This window comes from Pseudophryne corroboree (genome assembly GCF_028390025.1).
Source record: "Pseudophryne corroboree isolate aPseCor3 chromosome 3 unlocalized genomic scaffold, aPseCor3.hap2 SUPER_3_unloc_27, whole genome shotgun sequence".
Classification (NCBI taxonomy): domain Eukaryota; kingdom Metazoa; phylum Chordata; class Amphibia; order Anura; family Myobatrachidae; genus Pseudophryne; species Pseudophryne corroboree.
Genome location: NW_026967516.1, coordinates 691,363 through 708,933, shown reverse-complemented (window position 1 = coordinate 708,933; position 17,571 = coordinate 691,363). Strand labels below are relative to the sequence as shown.

The window sequence follows — 17,571 nt, the reverse complement described above, 5'->3', positions numbered from 1 at the left end:
TGTAAGTACTCCCAGATCACCTTCCCAGTCATGTCCCTGTATTATTACCTTAGATAAAAGTGACGTCACTGTGACGCTCCCAGATCCCCTCACCTCCCCAATCATGTCTCTATATTATTACTTTAGATATATGTGATGTCACTGTGACGCTCCCAGATCACTTCACCTCCCCAGTCATGATCCTGTATTATTACTATAGATATAAGTGATGTCACTGTGATGCTACCAGTTCCTGCCAGGGTGGTAGCAGGAGTGACACATGGGAAAGCTGGCTGGAGTGACATAGGAGGGTGGTAGCACTCCAGCCAGTACGTAACTCCTGCCAGGGTGGTAGCAGGAGTGACACATGGGAAAGCTGGCTGGAGTGACATAGGAAGGTGGTAGGAGTGACACATGGGAGAGCTAGCTGGAGTGACATGGGGGGTGCTGGTAGGAGTGACATAGGTATGTCACTCCTGCCAGGGTGGTAGCAGGAGAGACACGTGGGAAAGCTGGCTGGAGTGACATAGGAGGGTGGTAGCACTCCAGCCAGTACGTCACTCCTGCCAGGGTGGTAGCAGGAGTGACACATGGGAAAGCTGGCTGGAGTGACATAGGAAGGTGGTAGGAGTGACACATGGGAGAGCTAGCTGGAGTGACATGGGGGGTGCTGGTAGGAGTGACATAGGTATGTCACTCCTGCCAGGGTGGTAGCAGGAGAGACACGTGGGAAAGCTGGCTGGAGTGACATAGGAGGGTGGTAGCACTCCAGCCAGTACGTCACTCCTGCCAGGGTGGTAGCAGGAGTGACACATGGGAAAGCTGGCTGAAGTGACATAGGAAGGTGGTAGGAGTGACACATGGGAGAGCTAGCTGGAGTGACATGGGGGGTGCTGGTAGGAGTGACATAGGTATGTCACTCCTGCCAGGGTGGTAGCAGGAGAGACACGTGGGAAAGCTGGCTGGAGTGACATAGGAGGGTGGTAGCACTCCAGCCAGTACGTCACTCCTGCCAGGGTGGTAGCAGGAGTGACACATGGGAAAGCTGGCTGGAGTGACATAGGAGGGTGGTAGCACTCCAGCCAGTACGTTACTCCTGCCAGGGTGGGAGCAGGAGTGACACATGGGAAAGCTGGCTGGAGTGACATAGGAGGGTGGTAGCACTCCAGCCAGTACGTTACTCCTGCCAGGGTGGGAGCAGGGGTGACACATGGGGAGCTGGCTGGAGGGACATAGGAGGGTGGTAGCAGGAGTGACACATGGGAGAGCTGGCTGGAGTAACATGGGTGGTGCTGGCAGGAGTGACATAGGAGGGTGGTAGCACTCCAGCCAGTACGTCACTCCTGCCAGGGTGGTAGCTGGAGTGACACATGGGGTAGCTGGCTGGAGTGACATAGGAGGGTGGTAGCAGGAGTGACACATGGGAGAGCTGGCTGGAGTAACATGGGTGGTGCTGGCAGGAGTGACATAGGAGGGTGCTAGCAGGAGTGTCACATGGGGAGCTGGCTGAAATGACACATGGGGGAACTTATGTTTATTATGTCAATCTGGCTTTTTTAATAATTTTATGTGAAAGTGTCTTTTTCAATGGATCTCACTTTAAAAATTTTTATTTTATGTCGTTCTGGCCTTTTCAATGTATTTTATACCAGGGGCGTGGTCTAGCAGGCACAAGTCCACATTCCATTTTTGCATGCGTGCCTTCGGCTCGATGTCGGCTCTTTGACGTACCTAACAAGGTTTTTTGGCTCTTTGTCACTGACTAGTTGGCCGCCCCTGTATTAGAGGAATCAATCACCTGACTGAATAGCACACTTTCTGTGGATAACTCGATTACCTAATCAGATGCTGAAGCATGATAGCACTGACAATGGCAATTTAGCACAATAAAGCACTTTATGCAGATACATTTAATCCGCACTATCCAGAATAAAAGTGCAGGGATCAGGAATCACACAGCAGTTATTGGATTAAAGCTACACTATATCCCACGGGTCATCACAGTCAGCAGCAGCGGAATCAACCATCATTACAATCCTTATAGAGAGGACCTATTACTTACAATGGGGACAACTGACCTCTAAGGTTGATAGGAATATTGCTTTAATACCGCTATGTACCAGCATTCACGATCCCTTTAGTGGACATTGCCACACAGTGCACACACTATATACCTCCATAATACAAGCGATTAGAGGTACACACGTGTATGATCCGCAAAGATAATAGTGTGTTATATACATATAATGTAAGCGATTAGCTTTTCAGTAGAGACATATGTGTATGATCCACAAAGATAATGGTGTGTTATATACATATAATGTAAGCGATTAGCTTTTCAATAGAGACATATGTGTATGATCCACAAAGATAATGGTGTGTTAGATACATATAATGTAAGCGATTAGCTTTTCAATAGAGACATATGTGTATGATCCACAAAGATAATAAGAATTTACTTACCGATAATTCTATTTCTCGTAGTCCGTAGTGGATGCTGGGGACTCCGTCAGGACCATGGGGATAGCGGGCTCCGCAGGAGACAGGGCACATCTAAAAAGCTTTTTAGGTCACATGGTGTGTACTGGCTCCTCCCCCCATGACCCTCCTCCAAGCCTCAGTTAGGTACTGTGCCCGGACGAGCGTACACAATAAGGAAGGATCTTGAATCCCGGGTAAGACTCATACCAGCCACACCAATCACACCGTACAACTTGTGATCTGAACCCAGTTAACAGTATGATAACAAAACGAAGTAGCCTCCGAAAAGATGGCTCACAACAATAGTAATAACCCGATTTTTGTAACAATAACTATGTACAAGCATTGCAGACAATCCGCACTTGGGATGGGCGCCCAGCATCCACTACGGACTACGAGAAATAGAATTATCGGTAAGTAAATTCTTATTTTCTCTAACGTCCTAGTGGATGCTGGGGACTCCGTCAGGACCATGGGGATTATACCAAAGCTCCCAAACGGGCGGGAGAGTGCGGATGACTCTGCAGCACCGAATGAGAGAACTCCAGGTCCTCCTTAGCCAGAGTATCAAAATTTGTAAATTTTTACAAACGTGTTCTCCCCTGACCACGTAGCTGCTCGGCAAAGTTGTAATGCCGAGACTCCTCGGGCAGCCGCCCAGGATGAGCCCACCTTCCTTGTGGAATGGGCATCTACATATTTCGTCTGTGGCAGGCCTGCCACAGAATGTGCAAGCTGAATTGTACTACAAATCCAGCGTGCAATAGACTGCTTAGAAGCATGAGCACCCAGCTTGTTGGGTGTATACAGTATAAACAGCAAGTCAGACTTTCTGACTCCAGCCATCCTAACTATATATATATATATATTTTTAGGGCCCTGACCACGTCTAGTAACTTGGAGTCCTCCTAGTCCCTAGTAGCCGCAGGCACCACAAGAGGTTGTTTCAGGTGAAAACGCTGACACCCCTTTATGAAGAAACTGGAGACGAGTCCCAGTTCTGTCCTGTTCAAATGGAAAATTTTAATATGGGCTTTTGTAAAACAAAGCCGCCCATTCTGACAATCGCCTGGCCGAGGCCAGGGCTAACAACATGGTCACTTCCCATGTGAGATATTTGTCAACAGCATGGTCACTTTCCATGTGAGATATTTCAAATCCACAGATTTGAGCGGTTCAAACCAATATGATTTTAAGAAATCCCAACACTATGTTGAGATCTCACGGTGCCCCTAGGGGCACAAAAAAACTGTATATGTAATACATCCTTTACAATCTGGACTTCAGGAACTGAAGTCAATTCTTTCTGTAAGAAAATCTACAGGGCCGAAATTTAAATGTTAATGAACCCCAATTTGAGGTCCAAAACACTCCTGTTTTCAGGAAGTGTAGAAATCGACCTAGTTGAATTTCCGTCGTGGAGCCTTCCTGGCCTCACCCACGCAACATATTTTCACCACATGTGGTGATGACGTTGTGCGGTCACCTCCTTCCTGGCTGTGACCAAGGTAGGTATGACCTCTTATGGAATGCCTTTTCCCCTCAGGATCCGGCATTCAACCGCCATGCCGTCAAACGCAGCCGCGGTAAGTCTTGGAATAGACATGGTACTTGCTGAATCAAGTCCCTTCTTAGCTCCCCAGGCCCTTAGTCCTCTGTGAGCATTTCTTGAAGTTCCGGGTACCAAGTCCCTCTTGGCCAATCCGGAGCCACTAGTATAGTTCATACTCCTCTATGTCTTATAATTCTCAATACCCTGGTTATGAGAAACAGAGGAGGGAACACATACACAGACTGGTACACCCACGGTGTTACCAGAACATCCACAGCTATCGCCTGAAGGTCTCATGACCTGGCGGAATACCTGTCCCGTTTTTTGTTCGGGCGGGACGCCATCATGTCCACCTTTGGTCTTTGCCAACGGTCCACAATCATGTTGAAAAACTTCCCTATGAAGTTTCCACTCTCCCGGGTGGAGGTCATGCCTGCTGAGGAAGTCTGCTTCCCAGTCGTCCACTCCCGGAAAGAACACTGCTGACAGTGCTATCACATGATTTTCCGCCTAGCGAAAAATCCTTGCAGTTTTCACTGCCCTCCTGCTTCTTGTGCCGCCCTTCTGTTTACGTGGGCGACTGCCGTGATGTTATCCCACTGGATCAATACCGGCTGACCTTGAAGCAGAGGTCTAGCTAAGTTTAGAGCATTATAAATTTGCTCTAAGCTTATTTATGCGGAGAGAATTCTCCAGACTTAATCACACTTCCCTGGAAATTTTTTCCCTGTGTGACTGTTCCCCAGCCTCTCAGGCTGGCCTCCGTGGTCACCGGCATCCAATCCTGAATGCCGAATCTGCGGCCCTCTAGAAGATGAGCACTCTGTAATCACCACAGGAGAGACACCCTTTTCCTTGGATATAGGGTTATCCGCTGATGCATCTGAGGATGCGATCCGGACCATTTGTCCAGCAGATCCCACTGAAGAGTTCTTGCGGGAAATCTGCCGAATGGAATTGCTTCGTAATAAGCCACCATTTTTACCAGGACTCTTGTGCAATGATGCACTGACACTTTTCCTGGTTTTAGGAGGATCCCGATTAGCTCGGATAACTCCCTGGTTTTCTCCACTGGGAGAAACACGTTTTTCTGGACTGTGTCCAGAATCTTCCCTAGGAACAGTAGACGTGTCGTCGGAAAAAACTGCGATTTTGGAATATTTAGAATCCACTCGTGCTGTCGTAGAACTACTTAAGATAGTGCTACTCCGACCTCCAACTGTTCTCTGGACCTTGCCCTTATCAGGAAAGCGTCCATGTTTCTTTTAAGAAAAATCCTCATTCCGGCCATTACCTTGGTAAAGACCCGGGGCGCCGTGGACAATCCAAACGGCAGCGTCTGAACTGATAGTGACAGTTCTGTACCAGGAACCTGAAGTACCCTTGGTGAGAAGGGCAAATTTGGACCTGTAGGTAAACGTCCCTGATATCCAGTGACATCATATCGTCCCCTTCTTCCTGGTTCGCTATCACTGCTCCGAGTGACTCCATCTTGATTTGAACGCTTGTATGTAAGTGTTCAAATATTTCAGATCTCACCGAGCCGGTTGGCTTCAGTACCACAATATAGTGTGGAATACTACCCCCTTCCTTGTTGTAAGAAGGGTACTTTGATTATCACCTGCTGGGAATACAGCCTGTGAATTGTGTGAGGGGGAGACGTCTCGAATTTCCAATGTACACCTGGGATATTACATGTAGGATCCCGGAGTTCCCTTGCGAGTGTTGCTGAAACTCTTGAGATGACCCCCTACCGCACCTGAGTCCGCTTGTACGGCCCCAGCGTTATGCTGCGGACTTGGCAGAAGCCGTGAGGAGCTTCTGTTCCTGGGAATGAGCTGCTTGCTGCAGTCTTCTTCCCTTTCCTCTCCCCCTGGGCAGATATGACTGGCCTTCGCCCGCCTGCCCGTATGGGGACGAAAGGACTGAGACTGAAAAGACTGTGTCCTTTTCTGCCAATATGTGACTCGGGGTAACAAAAGGTGGATTTTTCAGCTGTTGCCATGGCCACCAGGTCCAATGGACCGCCCCTTTATACGGCAATACTTCCATATGCCGTCTGGAATCTGCCTCACCTGACCACTGTCGTGTCTTCGTCTGGCAGATATGTACATCACATTTACTCTTGATGCCAGAATGCAAATATGCCTCTGCGCATCACACATATATAGAAATGCATCCTTAAAATGCTCTATAGACAATAAAATCCTGTCCCTGTCAAGGGTATCAAAATTTTCAGTCAGGAAATCCGACCAAGCCCCCTCAGCGCTGCACATCCAGGCTGAGGCGATTGCTGGTCGTAGTATAACACCAGTATGTGTGTATATACTGTTATGATATTTTCCAGCTTCCTATCAGCTGGCTCCTTGAGGGCGGCCGTATCTGGAAACGGTAACGCCATGTTTTTTATAAGCGTGTGAGCGCCTTGTCCACCCTAAGGTGTGTTTTCCAACTCGCCCTTACTACTGGCGGGAAAAAGGGTATACCGCCCATAACTTTCTGTCGGAGGAACCCCACGTATCATCACACACTTCATTTAATTTATCTGATTTAGGCAAAACTACAAGTAGTTTTTTCCCACCCTACAAAATACCCTTATTTGTGGTACTTGTGGTATCAGAAATACGTAACACCTCCTTCATTGCCCTTAACATGTAACTTGTGGCCCTAAAGGAAAAATACGTTTGTTTCTTCACCGTCGACACTGGGGTCAGTGTCCGTGTCAGTGTCTGTCGACCGACTGAGGTAAATGGGCGTTTTTACAAGCCCCTGACGGTGTCTGAGACGCCTGGACCGATACTAATTTGTCCGCCGGCTGTCTCATGTCGTCAACCGGCTTGCAGCGTGTTGACATTATCACGTAATTCCATAAGTAAGCCATCCATTCTGGTGTCGACTCCCTAGAGAGTGACATCACCATTACAGGCAATTTTCTCCGTCTCCTCACCAACATTTTCCTCATACATGTCGACACACACGTATCGACCTACAGCACACACATACAGGGAATGCTCTGATAGAGGACAGGACCCACTAGCCCTTTGGGGAGACAGAGGGAGAGTTTGCCAGCACACACCAAAAGCGCCATAATGTATATAACAACCCTAGAAGGTGTTGTTTCTATATATGGGCTCTTAATATATAATTATATCGCCAATTTATGCCCCCCTTCTCTTTAACCCTGTTTCTGTAGTGCAGGGGAGAGTGGGAGCCTTCCTCACCAGCGGAGCTGGTCAGGAAAATGGCGCTGAGTGCTGAGGAGAATAAGCTCCGCCCCTTTCACGGCGGGCTTTTCTCCCGGTTATTAGGAAAACTGGCCTGGGTTAAATACATACATATAGCCTTAATGGCTATATGTGATGTATTTATTTGCCAAATAGGTATTTATATTGCTGCCCAGGGCGCCCCCAGCAGCGCCCTGCACCCTCCGTGACCGTGTCAGTGAGCCGTGTAGCAACAATGGCGCACAGCTGCAGTGCTGTGCGCTACCTCTCTGAAGACTGTGAAGTCTTCTGCCGCCTGTTTCCGGACCTCCGTTCCGCCGTCTTTCTTCAGCGTCTGTAAGGGGGATCGGCGGCGCGGCTCCGGGACGAACCCCAGGCTGACCTGTGTTCCGACTCCCTCTGGAGCTCAGTGTCCAGTAGCCTAAAACTTCAATCCTCCTGCACGCAGGTGAGTTGCAAGTCTCTCCCCTAAGTCCCTCGTTGCAGTGATCCTGTCGCCAGCAGGAATCACTGAATAGAAACCTAAAAAAAAACTTTACTAAACAGCTCCTTAAGAGAGCCATTCAGTTTGCACCCTTCTCGGACGGGCACAAAAACCTAACTGAGGCTTGGAGGAGGGTCATGGGGGGAGGAGCCAGTACACACCATGTGACCTAAAAAGCTTTTTAGATGTGCCCTGTCTCCTGCGGAGCCCGCTATCCCCATGGTCCTGACGGAGTCCCCAGCATCCACTAGGACGTCAGAGAAAATGGTGTGTTATATATTTATACAGCAAGAGATTAGTCACTGAGAACGACTCTAATACCTGATACATCAGTGAAGTATCACATTACAAATCTTCATTCTGTCTCATGAATCTGTATTGCAACAATTGTTGCTCTCACGTAACGCCAGTCTAAGGACATTTTGCAACATCCCTTTCCTCACCTCTCAACATAGATGTGCGCAGAGGGGGTGCCTGGTGCACACAGGCACCCCCTAATGGCCGGCACCCCAATCTCACATGCCTGATGCAGCGATCGCCGAGCAGGCTGATTACTGTCCCCTCTGCGCTGCACCCTGTCAGGACTGCATTACTGACCGGACGCCTGGTTTAATGAAGGGTGCCACTGCCACCGGCTTTCAAATTCCCGGCTCCACCTCCATGTACAAAAACAGCGTGATGTGATTAAGTCAGGCTGCTCGCATGCCCACCCATTACACCCGCCACATACACACCTCTCTCCTATGTTATGCCAACGCCAGCCACTGATGAGGATCAGCATGCAGCCAGCGTTCCTCTTAGGAAGACAAATTCAATACTGGCAGGCGGTCGGCAGCAGCATTGACACGTCACTCGTTAGGCTTGGTACAAATGTGGATATTTTATATGCGTTGACTATCAATAGATGATGCTAGACACGCCCAAAAGGCGGTGCTAGACACACCCCTCCGACGGTGCACCCCCTAATAAAATGTGCTGCGCACGCCAGTGCCTCTCAGCAGTGTGGACTGAAGTGGATACATTCTGTGCCCATATTTATAAATAGCTATAAATGTAGTATTTAATCACATTTCTCTATTGACTCCATCAATACATGGGGTATAATTATGATTACCTTGGACTCATCATAAGAGGGGATGTTCAACATCCACACAGACAGTAATCAATTAATTTATATACCTTATTCTCAAGATACCCCAGCCCTTAGTACCTGTGTGAGGGCCCATAATGTGTGAGCATCCTGTTATTGCCAGCTCCTGATAAGCACTTACATTCTTAGTGGTTCTAATTCATTTAGAATCAGCACGTAAGGAGACACACAGCTTATTGCAATATAGGGCTCCAGTGGCACATTTCCCTTCATGTCTTACCACCAGTGCTAATGTAGTCAATGTCATCTATTCAAGAGTAACTCACCTGCATTGTTCCTAGGTGGGAAAGAGGTCCCAATCGTGGTATTCCACATATCTCATCGCATCTATGTGAGGCAGTACCAACATTAAAGTTGGCTCAAGATGACAGATACTCAGAGATATGTGCATACCTTGTAGGCAGTTTTACAGTCCCAATATAATATCTATTTAATGGTGGCTATATTTAATTTCCCCACACGACATTAAGTATATTCAGGGACATGTAAACCCTATCCAGTTTGTGTCTTGAGTGGTTCCTGTTTCACACAGAAATAAACAATTATACTAGTTGCAGGAGTTATTGTGGTGACCCCACTTTTTAAGAATCTGTCTTACACAACTTTTCTCTCTATATCACGTATATGTTTGTAAATGTCATGTTTTTAACCTCTATATTTTGCTGTATGTGTCCTACGACAAGGACCCTCTTAATATTAATATAAGCAATAAAAGCTACGTTTTATTTTGATAATCAATTCAACAAATAGATATTGTGCACCCAACTCAACAACCGCTTTTCCAGTTCTTTTTACATGTTGTTATATCTTGGTTGTAATAGGGTCGCACCCCCAGAGAGGCTCAAAGTCTAATTCAGACACACGCATATTGGGGTTTCATTGATCCATTCATAAATAAAATCTTCAATTTAGATCATCAAGTGTGCAGATGTATCGCTCTCTCTTTTTTCCATGCTAATGTTTCAACAATAAATGGATACAAAGTATTTAGAAGAAACAATAATGGTGAATTTTATCAGTTAAAGAAAACAATTTAGTATTATCCTTTATTTATATGGTGCCATAAGGTATCTGCAGTGCCCATTACACAGTACATAAACAAATGAGCAGAAAACACAGTGTCAGACAATATGGGACAAATACAAGGTATATGCAGAAAACCAGGGGTTAGGTGCCATCAAAGGGAGTATGGAGTATAAGATAATGTAAGTAATAGTGTTCACTCCAGGATTTGGGCAGGGCGCCGGACTGTGAGGGGCACAAGCGTCTGCGCTGAAAAAGGGGTGTGACCATGAAAAATAAAGGGCGTGGTCATTTCACGTAATAAAAGTGGGCGGTTCAGCCAACAGACGTTAAAACGGGGCGTAAGCGGCTGGCGGCGTCACTGTTTGGGGCATGCCCAGCACCTATGGAGGTGCTGGGCTTCCCCCAAGCTCTCTCACAGCGTGAATGGATGCCGCGCGCATGCACATGGCATCTTTACAAACTGGGAGGGCAGGAAGCGGGCGGCTGTTCTAGCAGGGCGCCGCAGAAATGGCAGGGCGGATTTTGCCCTTAAAAAAAAAATCGGGCAGGGCGCGGCGCCCTGCTAAAACAGCCTAGCCTGAACACTAAGTAAGAGAAGGCAAGGCACATGATGGAGAAGGCCCTGCTCTTGTGAGCTTACAATCTAAAAGGTGAAGGGCTAACAGACCATGGTGACATAGAAGGGGTAGACTGCGAGCGTGGACAAGAGGGTTAGGAGGATAGTTGGCTGGGGTTGGTGAAGAAGTGGGTCTTGAGAGCTCAATTGAAGTTTTGTAGTGAGTGTGATGGGGAGAGGTAGAGAATTCCAGAGAAAGGGAGCAGCACGTGAGAAATCTTGTAGGTAGGAGTGGGAGGAGGTAATCAGTTGGCAGGAGAGGCGGCGTGCATTAGCAGAGCGAAGAGGATGGGTGGTGGTGTAAAGGGAGATAAGGTCAGAGATGTAAGAGGGAGAGGAGTGGGTGAGGGCTTTGTAAGTGAGTGTGAGAAGTTTGAATTGGATTCTGAAGGGGAAGGAGAGTGTCAAAGTCGAAAATATTACAGCCATACACATCACGTACAAACTTCACACAGATAGCCTCCGTGCGCATACTCACAAGCTGCGTATGATATGATAATGTCAATATTACCTTAAAACACAAAGCTATACCTTAAATCACACCTTTACCATGGAGCCACTGCGGCCGCTAGACTTAATACTCACGCTACGTACTTCGTACGCTATTTGCGTACAGAGTCCCGCACCGTGTACGTACTTTGCATACAAACGCTGCGCTGGGGGTATAAAGTACACACAGCGCGCACACACTCTTGATATACTTTAAACCTTATTCGTAATACAATGCAATGATATGATTACACTTTAAACCTTATGCAGCAAAGCACTGCAATGATGTTACACCTTAAACCTTATGCAGCGCTGACGGTACAAAGTACCCGCAGCGCGTACACACCTTATCAATACACTTTTAAACCTTATACAGTTAGGTAATGTAATACGCTTTAAACCTTAGCAGGGAAATGAGGGCACAACACCGATTTGTAGTTAACCGCTGGGTTCTAACGCCACAGTGGATTATTTGAAAGGGGATAACAATACAAATTATACACTACAAGGCTAACAAGATAAATCTACTACAGAATAATGGCTACAGTCAATGTACATACGTGAGAATATTCACTTGCGCAACCTGGACCAGTCCTCCGCTCATCAGGTAGATAGGGTTCAGAGTCTGTGATAGTGACCTGGCCTGCAGCTCGCTCTTTATTCAGTAGATCAAAACATAATACAATAGACACTGTGTGCTCTTCTTCCATTGGTTCAGGGGTGGGACATGTCCTGTGCACCGGGGACCATTGGTCAGTTCAAGAAGTGGGTGATGGCTAGGACTTGAGATGTGGTTTCTGTTGTTTACATCTGAGTTCCCGCCCCATGACCAGTTAAACCCATCACATTAATCATACATAAATCTGGTATTATTAATAACTTAATGAGGTAATATATAATAATCCCTCCCCTTAGAATGTAAGCTCTCACGAGTAGGGCCCTCTTCCCTCATGTGCTTATACTTTTCTTACTTTAATAATCCTCAACCGCCCAGATCCCACAGTTTTTTGACCACCTGGAACTTATCTCTATGTTTACTGGTGTAGTTATGCTTAGCTGCCCTGTACTTGTCCTATATTGTATTCAACTGTAAGTCACTGTTTTCCTATTCTTTATGTGCATTTGTACTCTGTAATCGGGCGCTGCGGAACCCTTGTGGCGCCATATAAATAAAGGATAATAATAATAATAATAATAATAATGTTCTTATTCGCACCAGATTAATGTTTACGTGACTCTGAACAATATGATCCCACACATGATATGATTATCTATTTCAATCCTCAAGATATACATATATCCACATATATCCATATACTCATATATATATATATATATATATATATATATACACATACATACATACATACACACACACACACACACACACACACACACACACACACACATACTCCTGCTATTACAATTTGTTAGGAATTATATATATATATATATATATATATAGATATATATAGATATATATAGATATATATATAAAAACACACCCACATCTCCATGAGTTTTAGACTATGAATGTTAATATCTTAGATTTCTAACTGTCTGGTCTTGTGTTTTGGTTAGCTATTGTTAATTGATTTTCTTAAACAGCTTCGGTTCCTGGGTATTGTCTCTTCGTTTGTTTTTGCCTTCAGGTGAGACAATGACAATCCAGTACTCATTGTTTAAAATAGAAACTCGGCTCTCCTAGTAAACAAAGGTGTTTGCCTTCTTCATAGAATTTCAAAGTTTAGTGTAAATAAGGCCATTGTATTTTAGTCTCTGGGAGTTTTAATTTATGTGTGACTGACCTTCATGCTATTTAGAAGAAAGATCAGACAGTGTGGGATTTTTACAATATATATTAGATCTATGCTATATCTTTGTGGCTTTTCCATGAGAGTACAAATTCCACTGTAATTACTCGGACCGCTCTAATGCGCCAGACCGCGGGTGCGACCATACGCAATTTGCGGATATGTGCACGCATGGCGGAACAAGTGCACACGCAGCGGGCATGTGTGTGTGGTTTGTACGTGATGTGTGTACTGCAATATTTTTTTACTTTGACAGATCGCTCCCGCGATCGTGTGTGTTAGCGCGTGGTATGAGTATTTATGATAGCATATGCATTCGCATGGAAAAGCCTCAAAGACATATTCTATATTTAAGTCACATAGCACAGAATTTACACATAGCCCACATGCACCACACCAGCGAGTTTCATTTATTTAAAAGTTAGAACAACAGGGGGATTCGGCTTTACAGGATATGAGGGGACAGAATTAGTTTAGGAGGTGGTGTTTGGTATCCAGCTGTAAGGTATTTTAAGAGCAATATTCCGGTAGCAGTTTGCAGTAGGTAGCACGCTCCTGCGCATAATTATGCGCAGGAACAGAATAGTAATATCTTACGGTATTTACTGTACTCATGATATTCAGCGGGAACCCACTGGAGAACATCTGCAACTGCACCCAGACCAGGCATCGCCCACCTATTCAAACTGACCTATGACCCCTCCTGTACTGTAAATGACCATCCCAGTGACCTATAGGTGAAGAGATAACAGTTTCCATTGTATCATGTTTTGGACAATTGTATAAAAATCCAGCTGCCTGGCCGGCCACACACATTCTCTGAAGGTCATCTATCTTGATTGACTGAAGAACCGGGACCGGGTGCCGCTGGCGAACAAACGTATGTACCATTGATTGTAGCCTCTCTTATTGTGTTTGTATTATTGTTGTAACCCCCTGCTAGTAAATAACTGTTGGTGGGTCGGACCCCAACATATATTAAATACAATTGGTGTCGTGTCCCTTTCCTGCTAAAGGTTTAAAGTGTATCTCAGCCACTCAGGCTGCTGCATTGTGCTCACAGCGTGTAGGCCTCTCTACGCAAAGTGTGTACTCATTACGCCCGTTCGGCATGAGTACGCACAGTGCATACACGGTACTAGCTTGTGTACGTAAATAAGATTTTACTCACCGGTAAATCTATTTCTCGTAGTCCGTAGTGGATGCTGGGAACTCCGTCAGGACCATGGGGAATAGCGGCTCCGCAGGAGACTGGGCACATCTAAGAAAGATTTAGGACTACCTGGTGTGCACTGGCTCCTCCTACTATGACCCTCCTCCAGACCTCAGCTAGGATACTGTGCCCGGAAGAGCTGACACAATAGGGAAGGATTTTGAATCCCGGGTAAGACTCATTCCAGCCACACCAATCACACCGTATAACTCGTGATATTATACCCAGTTAACAGTATGAACATAATAGAGCCTCTCAACAGATGGCTCAACAATAACCCTTTTAGTTAGGCAATAACTATATACAAGTATTGCCGACAATCCGCACTTGGGATGGGCGCCCAGCATCCACTACGGACTACGAGAAATAGATTTACCGGTGAGTAAAATCTTGTTTTCTCTGACGTCCTAGTGGATGCTGGGAACTCCGTAAGGACCATGGGGATTATACCAAAGCTCCCAAACGGGCGGGAGAGTGCAGATGACTCTGCAGCACCGAATGAGAGAACTCCAGGTCCTCCTCAGCCAGGTTATCAAATTTGTAGAATTTAGCAAACATGTTTGCCCCTGACCAAGTAGCAGCTCGGCAAAGTTGTAAAGCCGAGACCCCTCGGGCAGCCGCCCAAGATGAGCCCACCTTCCTTGTGGAATGGGCTTTTACTGATTTAGGATGCGGCAGTCCAGCCACAGAATGCGCCAGCGGAATTGTACTACAAATCCAGCGAGCAATAGTCTGCTTAGAAGCAGGAGCACCCAGTTTGTTGGGTGCATACAGGATAAATAGCGAGTCAGTTTTTCTGACTCTAGCCGTCCTGGAAACATAAATTTTCAAGGCCCTGACTACGTCCAGTAACTTGGAATCCTCCAAGTCCCTTGTAGCCGCAGGCACTACAATAGGTTGGTTCGATTGAAAAGCCGATACCACCTTAGTGAGAAACTGGGGACGACTCCTCAATTCTGCCCTATTCATATGGAAAATCAGATAAGGGCTTATACCTGACAAAGCCGCCATTTCTGATACACGCCTGGCCGAAGCCAAGGCCAACAACATGACCACTTTCCACGTGAGATATTTCAGATCCACAGTTTTAAGTAGCTCCATGATTTTAGGAATCTCAACACCACGTTGAGATCCCAAGGTGCCACTGGAGGCACAAGTTGGGGCTGAATATGCAGCACTCCCTTTACAAATGTCTGAACTTCAGGCAGTGAAGCCAGTTCTCTCTGGAAGAAAATCGACAGAGCCGAAATCTGGACCTTAATGGAAGCCAATTTTAGTCCCATAGTCACTCCTGACTGTAGGAAGTGCAGAATTCGACCCAGTTGAAATTCCTCTGTTGGGGCCTTCCTGGCCTCATACCAAGCAACATATTTTCGCCATATGCGGTGATAATGTTTTGCGGTCACATCTTTCCTAGCCGTAATCAGCGTAGGAATGACTTCCTCCGGAATGCCTTTTCCCTTTTGGATCCGGTGTTCAACCGCCATGCCGTCAAACGCAGCCGCGGTAAGTCTTGGAACAGACAGGGCTCCTGCTGCAGCAGATCCTGTCTGAGCGGCAGAGGCCATGGGTCCTCTGAGATAATTTCTTAAAGTTCTGGGTACCAAGGTCTTCTTGGCCAATCCAGAACCACGAGTATAGTTCTTACTCCTTTCCTTCTTATTATTCTCAGTACCTTGGGTATGAGAGGCAGAGGAGGGAACACATACACCGACTGGTACACCCACGGTGTTACCAGAGCGTCCACAGCTATCGCCTGAGGGTCCCTTGACCTGGCGCAATATCTTTTATAGCTTTTTGTTGAGGCGGAACGCCATCATGTCCACCTGTGGCCTTTCCCAATGGTGTACAATCCTTTGGAAGACTTCTGGATGAAGTCCCCACTCTCCCGGGTGGAGGTCGTGTCTGCTGAGAAGATCTGCTTCCCAGTTGTCCACTCAGGGAATGAACACTGCTGACAGTGCTAACACATGACTCTCCGCCCATCGTGATGTTGTCTGACTGAATCAGTACCGGCTGGTTTTGAAGCAGGGGTTTTGCTTGACTTAGGGCATTGTAAATGTCCCTCAGTTCCAGAATATTTTTGTGTAGGGAAATCTCCTGGTTTGACCATAGTCCCTGGAAGATACTTCCCTGTGTGACTGCCCCCCAGCCTTGAAGGCTGGCATTCGTGGTCACCAGGACCCAGTCCTGTATGCCGACTCTGCGGCTCTCTTGAAGATGAGCACTCTGCAGCCACCACCGCAGATACACCCTAGTCCATGGAGACAGGGTTATCAGTTGATGCATCTGATATACGACCTGGACCACTTGTCCAACCGGTTCCACTGAAAAGTTGCATGGAACCCATCGAATGGAATTGCTTCGTAGAAAGCTACCATTTTTCCCAGGACTCGCGTGCAGTGATGCACCGACACCTGTTTTGGTTTCAGGAGGCCTCTGACTAGAGATGACAGCTCCTTGGCCTTCTCCTCCAGGAGAAACCCTTATTTCTGGTCTGTGTCCAGAACCATTCCCAGGAACAGTAGATGTGTCATAGGGACCAGCTGTGACTTTGAAATATTTAGAATTCAACCGTGCTGTTGTAGCACTTCAGAGATAGTGCTACCCCTACCAACAACTGCTCCCTGGACCTCGCCTTTATCAGGAGATCGTCCAAGTATGGGATAATTTAAAACTTCCTTTTTTCGAAGGGGTATCATCATTTCGGCCATTACCTTGGTAAATACCCTCGGTGCCGTGGACAGGCCCAACGGCAACGTCTGGAATTGGTAATGCCAATCCTGTACCACAAATCTGAGGTACTCCTGGTGAGGATGGTAAATGGGACATGCAGGCAAGCATCCTTGTTGTCCCGATATACCATGTAATCTCCCTCGTCCAGGCTTGCAATAATCGCCCTGAGCGATTCCATCTTGAACTTGAATTTTTTTATATATGTGTTCAAGGATTCCAATTTTAAAATGGGTCTCATCGAACCCTCAGGTTTCGGTACCACAAACATTGTGGAATAGTAACCCCGGCCTTGTTAAAGGAGGGGTACCTTGATTATCACCTGCTGGAAGTACAGCTTGTGAATTTCCGCCAGTACTACCTCTCCGAGGGCAGCAGGCAAGGCTGATTTGAGGTAACGGCGAGGGGGAGTCATCTCGAACTCTAGCTTGTATCCCTGTGATACAACTTGCAGAACCCAGGGATCTACCTGTGAGCGAGCCCAGAGGTCGCTGAAGTTCCCGAGACGCGCCCCCACCGCACCTGGCTCCACCTGTGGAGTCTTAGTGACATGCGGTGGACTCAGAGGAAGCGGGGGAAGATTTTTGTTTCCCTCTTCCCTTGTCTCTGGGCAGAAAGGAAGCGCCTTTGACCCGCTTCTTTTCTGAAGCCGAAAGGACTGTACTTGATAATACAGTTTTCTTAGGCTGTGAGGAAACCTGAGGTAAAACATTTTTTTTTCTTTCCCAGCTGTTGCTGTGGATATGAGGTCCAAAAGACCATCCCCAAACAATTCCTCACGCTTATTAGGCAGAATCTCTATGTGCCTTT

At 46.7% G+C, this 17,571-nt stretch overlaps 1 protein-coding gene across 1 annotated transcript in view; it reads right to left on the bottom strand.

The window, feature by feature from the left end:
• Positions 1-17,571, bottom strand: part of LOC134983866 (retinitis pigmentosa 1-like 1 protein) — a 37,347-nt gene that overhangs the window by 10,316 nt on the left and 9,460 nt on the right. The gene's annotated exons all lie outside the window — the stretch shown is intronic.